At 43.9% G+C, this 11,473-nt stretch overlaps 1 protein-coding gene across 1 annotated transcript in view; it reads right to left on the reverse strand.

The window, feature by feature from the left end:
- The window catches only part of Atad1 (ATPase family AAA domain containing 1), a 61,089-nt gene extending 51,765 nt beyond the window's left edge, over positions 1–9,324 (reverse strand). Inside the window, exon 1 of the mRNA XM_021152111.2 lies at positions 9,224–9,324. The gene's annotated coding sequence lies outside the window, so the exon portion shown is untranslated. The remainder of the gene's footprint in view (positions 1–9,223) is intronic.
- Positions 9,325–11,473: the final 2,149 nt, after the last annotated feature.

An 11,473-nucleotide genomic window follows, 5' to 3' on the forward strand; every position in this document is an offset into this window, starting at 1 on the left:
TTGCCTCTGCCTCCCAAGTGCTGGGATTAAAGGCGTGCATCACCACGCCCGGTTTTAGTTCATTATCTTCAATGTTTATCTTCCCCTCTTCCCATGTCTTACTGATCAGTTGGCTGTACAGTAGTGAGAATAGTTATTTTTAAACCTATAAAATTTGATCTCCGTGACCCTAGGGTAAATTTAAAATATTAATCTGGGTGTGGGAACTCATAACTGAAACACAAGGGGCTGAGGTAGTAGGATTTTTCAGGAGGTTGTGGCCAGTCTGGGTTACAAAATGAATTCTAGGCTAGTTTGGGCTATAGAGACTTGCCTCAAACAAACTCACTCTAAAATTAATTGAAAAGTTGATCAATTCATGAGAATAACTGTGGCTCTTTCTCAGTCTATTGTCAGTGCTGGCTCTGGTTATTAATAGCTATTTATTGGCTGAACAGCCCTTGTTCTCACAGAGTTCTAAAGACATATGTACAAGAAGAATGTCTTTAGACTTAACTTTAGTTGGTTTATTCTTTTTTAAGCTGGGGTGTGTCCCTGATAAAAATTGAATATTTGCTTAGGGGGAAGTTACATAATTTCTTGTACTAATAAAAAAAATTAGTTTAGCAGATGAGAGCATGCCCCTAAACCAGATGGTGATTTAGGATGGAATACCTTGCCTGTCATCCTTTTCTCTGCAAACCACAGCCATCTTTTCTACCTTCATTAGTGTTGTTATTCACATAAAAGTTAATTCACTGACGCTCAAGACATTTACTAAAACATTGGCTTGTGGATATGACACCTGCATCTATATTCAAGTCCACATATGTCTGCAAGAGAATGGAGGCTAGCTGTCACCACGGGGTATCCTCTATCACTCTCCACCTTATTTTCTGAGACAAGGCATTTCTGTGAGCCCAGAGATCACTGACTTAGCTGGCGTGGGAGCTGAGCTTCCGGAGGCTCCTTGGCTCCACCTCTCAGCACAGGGTTTGCAGGTGCTGGCCCCTACTGCACTACGTGGGGTCTGGGTGAGGGGGAGGAGAGGATGTAAGCTCAGGGCCTCGTTTTTTGCGTTGCAGGCACTTCACCCACTGATGGAAACATTCAAGATTTAAGATGCTTTTCTGGCGAGAAAGGGAACGAGAGAGATACACACAAAGACAGATAGACAGACGGACAGACAGAGATTGATTCAACAATGAATGCATTTCTTCCACAGGCAAAACCAAGGGCAGAGTTGACTAATTTCAGGCATAGAAAGCCCTGCTGGGCCTTCTCTTTTCGCCACAGGGAACCGGCAGCCACGCACTGGCAAGCCAAGCTTATAATCGGCACCCCTCCCCACTTCTATTGTCATTGTTTCTGGATCAGGGGAATAAAACAGAAGGACGCGAGGAGAAAGACAAAAGGCAAAGCCTGGGACTTGAGTTACAAAACTGCAGGAAACCAACCCACTAAATTGGCAGAGCTGAAAGCCCCATTCAGCTTCAAAATAGTGCACCTGATTGAGTTTCACAAACCCTTCTACCTTCCTGCCTCCTGCTTGCTGAGTTTAAATACCTACCCAAAGGCAGAGGCATGCTCACGCCCTCTTCTTTGCGTCCCGTTCCGGAGTTCTCCGATTGAAGAGGAACCAGAAAAGGGGAGGGGTGGTGGGTAAAAGAGGTTGAGGCTGACTCAACTGTTTTCTTCCCCGAGGAGCTTTGTAAAGAGCTGAAAAGATGCTAGAGTCTTAGCCACCTAACAGCTGCTTCTCTCTAGGTCTCCTCCAGACTCTGTTGGTCTCTAGCCCACCTCTGTTCCAGCCCTATGCTTGGATGTCTTGGAAATAAATTTGTCAGCCAGTTTCGCTGCATGTTATCAAAATGCTTACAATTACAGTGTTTTAGTTTAATGGATAATTTCTTCCTTCGGTAAATAAACCAAGAACGGCGGTACTTGAACACACACTCACAACCCCCATTAAAAAGTCTCCGCAAATACGTTATATGCTCCTCATTCCATAGGAGGTAGGCTCTGTGGCTGTGGCGCGCGCGCGTGTGCTTGTGCGTGTTCTGTTGGGAACTGAATCCTTGTGAATTCAAGGTGAGCGCTAGCTACACAGTGAGACCTTGTTTCAAGTTAGAAAAGAAAAGTTGTCATGGGCCATCTTTCCCCTTGAGAAACATCCTGCAGTAGGGTTTGAGAAATGATTAGACGAGACTTGGTTGTGTATCTAGGGAGAAGAATTTTTAATCTTAGATTCTCAGGGTTGAAAGAAATATTAAATGTTCTTGAATTTTCATCCAAAGCTAGTATAGAATCGCAGTAAGTGTGTGTTTTATAAAAAGATAGAGAAAAGCCAGGAATATGTTTGAGGGAGGCTCAGTCATGGTGTGGGGGGAAGGGGTGCCTCTGAGGGCCCTTGCTGAGGCATCCCTTCCCTCTAAGGTACCAGTCACAGGACAGTATAGTATAGAATAGAGTTTATTTAGGGCATGGGGAGGTGAGTAGAGACAGAGAAAGTGGGGGGAGGGGGTCCATGAACTCGTGGAGAGAGAAGGGGAGGGAAACAGAGAGGGGGGAAGAGGGTAAGGGAGGAGGAGCAAGAGAAGGAAGAGAAGAGAAGAGAAGAGAAGAGAAGAGAAGAGAAGAGAAGAGAAGAGAAGAGAAGAGAGCAAGAGAGTGAGGACGGGGCAAGAAGCCCCTTTTATAGTGAGTGAATCAGGAATAACTGGTTATCGCCAGATAACTGTGAGGCAGAGCCTAGACAAAATGTCAACAGTAAGAATGTGTGCCTCGAGCCGGGCGTGGTGGCCCACGCCTTTAATCCCAGCACTCAGGAGGCAGAGGCAGGCGAATTTCTGAGTTCGAGGAGGCCAGCCTGGTCTACAGAGTGAGTTCCAGGACAGCCAGGGGTACAGAGAAACCTTGTCTCGGGGGGGGGGGGGAAAAAAAGTGTGCCTCAGGGTTGAGGACATAATAGCTTGGTGGTAGGCACTTGCCTAGCATCCTTGAGATCCCAAGTTCTGTCCCCAGTCCCCTTAAAAAGATACGTGCCTGTGCACATTGTAACAGTCAGTTAGAAAACATAGATCAAATCATAACTCTCCCAAATGCTTTCTTTACATTTGAGGCTAATTAATTTTACCTCTCTGAAGATGAATTCTGTCATCTATAAACTGCCAATAGCATCTATACTCTAGGTTTTGTGAAAGAATTGACCATAGTGTATGTAAAGGAACTGGAACACACAATTCCGTCCTCTATAAAATGCGTATAGCATCTACGTTATAGGTTTTGTGATAGGGTCGAGGATAATGTATTAAGGGAACTGGAGCACACGCACTATGCATTAGGAAACTATTGTGATCATAGCATCCCGCAAGCAGCCATGGACACTCGACATTCTTGGTGGTGTGGAAGTCACTTCCTACCCTAGCAAACCACTGCATGTTCAGAGGATGATGCTTGCGTGTGGGTTCTGCTTACAGATTCTGACTCTTTCCCCTACAGAACTTTATTCACTACTCTCAGTCTTCCTAGTGAAGCTACACAGATACAGATGCAGCTAGATTGTGAATCTAGACTGCAGGGCACGCTTAAGGACTGGGTGACCGGTATGAACACTATAGATTTGGGAGCATGATCTAGGCTCCAACTAGCTTTCTTTTCACGGTCACGGGGGAGTTCCATGGTTGTTGGATTTGTTGTCAGTTAGTGTGTATTTCCTTTCTTCACCAGAGAGGAGAGAGAGAGACAGAGACAGAGAGCAAAAACTTGGTTGCACACTGTACCTTTAAGTTTAAGTTTGGGGACGGGGCTATAAATGCAGAGCCTTTCAACTAAAGCTTTATTATAGCAATTGATAAACTCAATAAAAAGTTTCTGGTTGTATGAAGATATCTGGGCACCGAATCCATTATAAGGTTAGATAGGGGCCTGGAAAGTAGTGTGATTGACAGGATACTTATCTAACATTGCATATGGGCCGACCACCCGAGTGAATGCTTTATATATATTAACTTGGCAAATTCTCGTAACCCTAGGCACTAAGTAATACAACCATTCTCAGATAAAGAAATGAAAATGATTATCATTGCCTTACTAAATAGTAAATGTCTGTCCTAGTTTGCTTTCTGTTGCTGTGATAAATACCATGGCATACCAAGAGCAGCTTGGGGAGGAAAGGGTTTATTTCATCTGACAGGTTACAGTCCATGGAGGGACTCCAAGGCAGGAACTCAAGGTGGTAGAGCATGAAACAGAAACGATCCATTGAGGAAAACGCTTCTCAGCTTGGTTCCAGGCTAATTGTTCAGTTCCCACCCACCCACCCTTTTTTATTAATGGTTTTTCGAGACAGGGTTTCTCTGTGTAGCCCTGGCTGTCCTGGAACTCCATTCTGTAGACCAGGCTGGCCTTGAACTCAGAAATCTGCCTGCCTCTGCCTCCCGAGTGCTGGGATTAAAGGCATGTGCCACCACTGCCCAGCAGTGGTTGTATTCTTGACACATCTCAGAGCACAGACCCTCAATCAGATTGGCCCGCAGGCTTGTCTGTGAGATGATGTAAGAGAGCCCAGCCCACTCCTCCATGGGCTCTCATCTTTGGCCGTTTAAGAAGGGAAACTGAAGCCAGGCGTGGTGGCACACACCTTTAATTCCAGCACTCGGGAGGCAGAGGTGGGTGAATTTCTGAGTTCCAGGCCAGCCTGGGCTACACAGAGAAACCCTGTCTCGAAAAACAAAACAAAACAAAACAAAACAAAAAAAGAATACAACCACTAATATTAGCCTTCACAGTACCATGGCAGGACTTTAACCAGGCAGTCTCAGTCCAGAGTCTGCATCTGACTCATTGTACCTTGTTCCTGTCAAAACTCAATCCATATACTGTCACTGGCCCTTTAAAAGAAGTATGGTAAATGAGGGCTTAAAAGCTCTCTACATTGATTTTATAAAAGCACTATCATCAGAAGTTATCCTTTTAAAGTTACTTGTGTGTGTATGTGCATTTGTTTTTGTTTTTTGTTTTGTTTTGTTTTGTTTTTGGCTTTTGGAGACAGGATTTCTCTGTGTAGCCCTGGCTGTCCTGGAACTCACTTTGTAGACCAGGCTGGCCTCGAACTCAGAAATCTGCCTGCCTCTGCCTCCCGAGTGCTGCGATTAAAGGTGTGGGCCACCACGCCCGGCTGTGTATGTGCATTTGTGTGAGTGTGTGTATGTGTGTGAGTGTGTGTGTGAGTGTGTGTGCGTGTGTGTGTGTGTGTGAGTGAGTGTGTGTGAGTGTGCGCGCGCGCGTGTGTGTGAGTGTGTGTGTGTATGTGTGTGAGTGTGCGTGAGTGTGAGTGTGTGCATGTGTGTGTTGTATAAGTGTGCCACAGCTTGTGTATGGAGACCAGAAGACAAGTCTGTGGAGTGTTTCTCTCCTGTCACCTTTATGTAGGATCCAGGAATCATACTCAGGCTGTCAGCTTGCATGGCGAGTGCTTTTACTTATGGAGCCATCTCACTGGCTCTCGAGTTGCCATGGATATGATGTAGAAGAGCACAAAATGTTGACTGGAAATAATATCTAACTCCTTTGCCGGGGGGAATAGGCTTCTAGATTGCTGCATTTCACATTACAGCTATGTAACTGTGAAGAATTAGTGCCTTCCAATTTTGGTGTGCTCATACAGATTTCTTCAGAAATTCATGCCTAATATTAAAACTACCACACATGTTTGGTGATAAACATAGTGGATAAAGGCACTTGACACCAAATCTGAGGACTGATTTTGATTCCTGGTAGGATAGAACCAACTCTCTGGTGTATTCTTTTTTTTTTTTTTTTTTTGGTTTTTCGAGACAGGGTTTCTCTGTGTAGCCCTGGCTGTCCTGGAACTCACTTTGTAGACCAGGCTGGCCTCGAACTCGGAAATCTGCCTGCCTCTGCCTCCCGAGTGCTGGGATTAAAGGCGTGCGCCACCACGCCCGGCTTCTCTGGTGTATTCTTCTGGCTACTCGATGAGCTCTGTGTATAGCTGCCTTCCCCTCAATTCACACAGTATATATATTTATTTTGTGGTGGTTTGAATATACTTGGCTCAGGGAGTGGCTCTATTTGGAGGTATGGCCTTAGAGGATGTGTGTCACTATGAGATTGGGCTTGGAGACCCTCCTCTTAGCTGCCAGGAAGCTAATCTGCTCTTGGCTTTCTTTGGATAAAAAGGTAGAACTCTAAGCTCCTCTAGCACCATGCCAATCTGGACACTGCCATGCTTCCTACCATGATGATAAACCTGGGAGCCAGCCCCAATGACATGTCCTTATAACAGTTCCCTTGGAGGGCTGGTGAGATGACTCAGATGACTCATAGATTAAGAGCACTGACTGCTTTTCCAGAGGTCCTGAGTTCAATTCCTAGCAACCACATGGTGGCTCACAACTGTTTGTAATGGGATCCCATGCCTTCTTCTGGTCTGTCTGAGGACAGCTACAATATATTCATAGAAAGAAAGGAAGAAAGAAAGAAAGAAAGAAAGAAAGAAAGAAAGAAAGAAAGAAAGAAAGAAAGAAAGCTTTTTTTAAAAGTTAGAGGGCTGGTGAGATGGCTCAGTGGGTAAGAGCACCTGACTGCTCTTCCAAAGGTCCGGAGTTCAAAGTTCAAATCCCAGCAATCACATGGCGACTCACAACCATCTGTAACGAGAGATCTGACTCCCTCTTCTGGAGTGTCAAAAAAAAAAAAAAAAAAGCTGAAGATGGACTTTGTAATGTGTAAGAATCACCCAGGTGGTACTGGTCTTGCCATGTTTTGCACATAGAGAAGAGTTTATAGGACATGGGTCTCTCCACCATGTGGATTCTGGGAATGAAACTTGGGTTGTCAGGCTTGGCAGCAAGTGTCTTTACCTACTGAGCCATCTTGCCAGCCCTCAGATCTATCTAACTATCTATCTATCTATCTATCTATCTATCTATCTATCTATCTGTTTTGAATTAATTTACCACTTGGTTGATCTTCAGTCCCCTTGATTGATTTGCTCCATGTTTCCCTGTAATAATAAATGGTAAGTGAGCTAGGTCCCATTGGGGTCTATTGCTTTTTCCTTTATATCTTTGAGAAGCTTTAATCAAAGAGAAGATATGGTTAGGAGCCCACAGTCCACTTCTTTCACATAATATAATAAATGAGAGTAGTTTTGAGTACTTACCATTGACATAAAGGAAAATAAAGAAGTTTGCTTATCTTCTACAGATAATAGTTTTAAATAAATTCATTATCTAGTGATGTTTGTCACAGGCTGGCCTAAAATCCACTTTGTGGCCAAGGATGACCATGGATCCCATGTTAGCCTCCTCCAAGTGCTAGGGTGACAAGTTTATACTTCCATGCCCAGTTTACAACACAAAAAAATCCTTGACCACACTGAGGCGACTCTAGAGTCGGTGAGTAATACTATACTGGAAGAATCATTTAGTGGCACGTGCAAGGCCCAGAGCTCAGTCCTCAGCACAGTCACAGCAGGACACACCCTCCTAATTGGAGGGGAACTGTGGAGTTGTACTAGAACCTGGATAGAGAACCTTATCTCAGTGGCTTGAAGGCTCTAGTACACTGAGCTTTGACACCTAGGCGATCTCTGTGTTAGACTCTCTGCTCTCATTAGGCAAACGTATCTTTCTTCCCAACCACCTCTTTCATCTCCTCTGCTTCCTTTTCCTCTCTTCCTTACAGTGCTCTCATGTGTGAGCTAGGCTTGAGGAAGCTGCCTACCCTCAGTCTAGTACCTCTCTTTCTCTGTCCTTTCCTGAAGCTTGTACTTCCTTTCCTGCTCTGTAATGTCCCCCCGGGTCATACTTCACCTTTGCCACTATTGCCCAGAGGACACAGATTAACTGCTGACTCACTTGGAAACAAAAAGGTTATTGCTGATCCCAGTTGGTGACTAAGAACACTAGTTACTGTACGGTTTTCCATGTTAGAGTTTGATTAAGCTTTTGCATTGTTGCAAGCTAATTGGGACGAGAGCGAAATTAAATAGATGATTTGTCTACTTCCATATTACAGATTTTTTTGTGTGTGTGTTTTTGTTTTTTTGTTTTTGGAGACAGGGTAACAGTGTATAAGATAAGGGTGGCCTCAAACTTGGGGTAGTCCTTTTGCCTCTGTGTCCACAAAGCTGGGATTTCAGACATGTGCCTTCACACCTGCCTTCATCTAAAGGGAAATTGAAGAAGTAGAAAATAACTTCATCAATATGTTAGACTGAAAGAGTTGTCCTCTTGAATACAAATAGACCTTCACATTCTGGAGGGTTTTAGTTTTTGTTTTTTTTTTATCGTAGCAGCTGAGAAGAACCTATAAAATTTAGCTTGTAATTAATAAATACATGTAATTCCCCTCCCCCTTTTAGGAAACAGAGTATCAAGTAAGCCTGACACTTCCTCTGTTGATAATTCCTTTAGAAAACAAAAGATGGAAATATTGATTAAGGTCCTTCCAGAAAACTTCTCATATTGAGTATAGGAAGACAAGGTTATGAAATATGGCTTGATCATGTAAAGAGACATAAGGATGGCTTTTCTTTAGGACCATCTCTCTCTCTCTCTCTCTTTAAAAGATTTATTTATTTATTATATAAATACATTGTAGCTGTCTTCAGGCACACCAGAAGAGGGCATCAGATCTCATTACAGATGGTTGTGAGTCACCATGTTATTTTTGGGAATTGAACTCAGGTCCTCTGGAAGAGCAGTCAGTACTCTTAACTGCTGAGCCATCTCTCCAGCCCTTAGGACCATATCTTATCCAGCTGATAAGTTACATTTACACATTTAAGCTTTGTATTTGAAAAAAAGGATAGTCATGGAGTTTATACTGATCTGAGGTCTAGATTGGTGGTTCACACCTTTAATCCCAGGAAGCAGAGACGGGTGGATCTCTATGAGTACCAGGCCAGCCTGCTCTGCATAGTGAGTTTGATAACATCCAGAAATACATGTAAAGACCCTTTCTTAAAACAAACAAACCCCAAACAAACAAAGAAACAAATAACAGCAAAACCAACAACTGGTCTGAGCATTTGTCTGACATGTAAAAACTGGTAGGCACTGGGAGACACGCAAGTACTGACATTTATACGTGTTTTCTTTAAGAAAACCTAATAGAAGTACAAACAGCTTCTTTGACGTAAACATGAAAAATTAGTAATTGTCAGGGCTTAAACTAGCTGGCAAGGATAACGTTTTGATTCTAAATGTTGCTATACCTTCTGAAGGAGTCCGGTTGTCGGGAAGCCTACGCCGGTTGGCTTTTTGCACTCTTCAGCGAGGACTAGCATCCTTCTGGCTTGCAGGGGACAGACACCAGGAGCTATCTAGTTCATACGGGAGGTAACATTTGATGCGACTATCAATTAGAATTTTGAGCGGGTGGGAGAAGAGGTTGTGGGTATTCTTGCTCATGTCACAATGCTGGACATGATTGTGACGTAAGAGAAGCATCCAGCATGTGAATGTGATTGGACTGTCCTTTGAGACACCAACCCTGGATTCCAGAGGCAAAAGCAACTCACTTAAGCCCTTAACTGAGACACTAATCTGCTTAAGACAGTTTTAATAAAAGACAAAACTGTCTTTAAGGCTGTGTAAGTGGGAGTGCATGCCTTTATTCTTAGCATTTGGAAGGCAGAGGCAGGCAGATCTCTGATTTTGAGGCCAACCTGATCTACAGAGTTTCAGGACAGCCAGAGCTACACAGAATAACCCTGTCTCAAAAAAAAACAAACAAAATTGTCTTCAAGATGTTTTTATTCTAATATCTTAAAGGGCCTTATTTCTTTTTTTATTTTTATTTATTTATTTTATGTATGTGAGTACACTGTAGCTGTCTTCAGACACACCAGAAGAGGGCATCAGATCCTGTTACAGATGGTTGTGAGCCACCATGTGGTTGCTGGGAATTGAACTCAGGACCTTTGGAAGGACAGTCAGTGCTCTTAACCACTGAGCCATCCCTCCAGCCCAAGGACCTTATTTCTTATCACCTGTCATGTACTTGTCAATAGTAATTAATTACTCAGCATTTATTGAAGCAGCCAGAGTGTTAGGTTGGCTGCAAAGAATAAACTTTGTCCTGGGGTCTGCTTAGATCCAACACAACTCAAACACCAGGTCAATGCAGCCAACAACAGTTTACTTAAGGTGCTACTGTTGGGTTTTGTCTCGTGTGTTGTGTAATGAATATACTCTAAAGAATAACAAGTTGGACTTATGACTGGTCAGAAGAAGGCTGGACTTAGACTCAAGTGGGGGAGGGTGTTCTCGAGAGAGTACACAAGAAGAGAAAACACAAGGAGAGAGGAGAAAGAGGAAGAGGCTGCCGTCAGATTGGATGAACAAGAAGCATGTGACCAAGAGTAGTGCACCCTGGGGACAGGACGATGGAACGGAAGCAGCCTTAGAGACATCAGATTGCAAGTGACTGACAGTTGTGTGGGTTTTAATATGTGGAAGGATTAGAATAGCTCAAAACCTGCCTTGTGTAGTGCCTACAACTTATCAATAAATTGTAGTATTTCTGTGTCATATACTTGGGATCTAGACAACCAATAGTGGGGCAGAAACCCCCAATGGTTATTGAGGGAAAGGAGCATAGCAACTGCGCAAGAAAAATGACTTCTTGATTTACTCTACTGATGGATGGGGGCTGCAGAAGACCCAGGAGCTCAACGGCAACTCGCCTCCCCCAAGCCAGGATGTTCCAGAGCTCTTAAGCTTGAGAACCACAAACATCTGGGCCAAGTTACAGTTACAGTTTTCAACTAATTGGGACTGAGGAATAAGCACTTCCTTAGGAACAGGTCTTCAAGGTGCACTTCCTGCATGCACTCGTTGGTTGGTTTATGCAATGGTGGTAGGGCAACCTGCCTACCAGGATGTCAGTAACCCAGGGAGGTCTTGGGAACATAAACTTCATTTGAGCCCTATTCAGAATGGCAGTTTTATTTAGAATGGCTTCAGTCTGGCTCCTTCTTACAATGTAAAATACAATACCTGCATTCAGTGACATGTTCTATGATGAACCAGATTTGTATCTCTTCCCTCCCTCCTTCCTCCCCTCTCCCCCTCCTCCTCCCCATCCCTCCTCTACATTCCCCCTTCCCTCTCTCTTTCCTCACAACCCTATCACATGGGTACTATTATTACCCCACTTTACTATGAGGATGTTGGAACACAGAAAGATTAAGTAACTGTCAAATATCTCACAATTGGTAAGTGTCAGTGCAAAATTCCATTGCAGGCTGAGCAGGCCAGGAGGAGTAAGCCAGCAAGCAGCATTCCTCCATGGTGTGTGCTTCAGTTTCAGAGTCCACCTCCCTGCCTTGCTGCTTACCCTGTCCTTTATTAAGGGTTATAATAGCCGGGCGGTGGTGGTGCACGCCTTTAATCCCAGCACTTGGGAGGCAGAGGCAGGCAGATTTCTGAGTTCGAGGCCAGCCTGGTCTACAGAGTGAGTT

Source organism: Mus caroli, chromosome 19 (assembly GCF_900094665.2).
Source record: "Mus caroli chromosome 19, CAROLI_EIJ_v1.1, whole genome shotgun sequence".
Taxonomy (NCBI): Eukaryota; Metazoa; Chordata; class Mammalia; order Rodentia; family Muridae; genus Mus; species Mus caroli.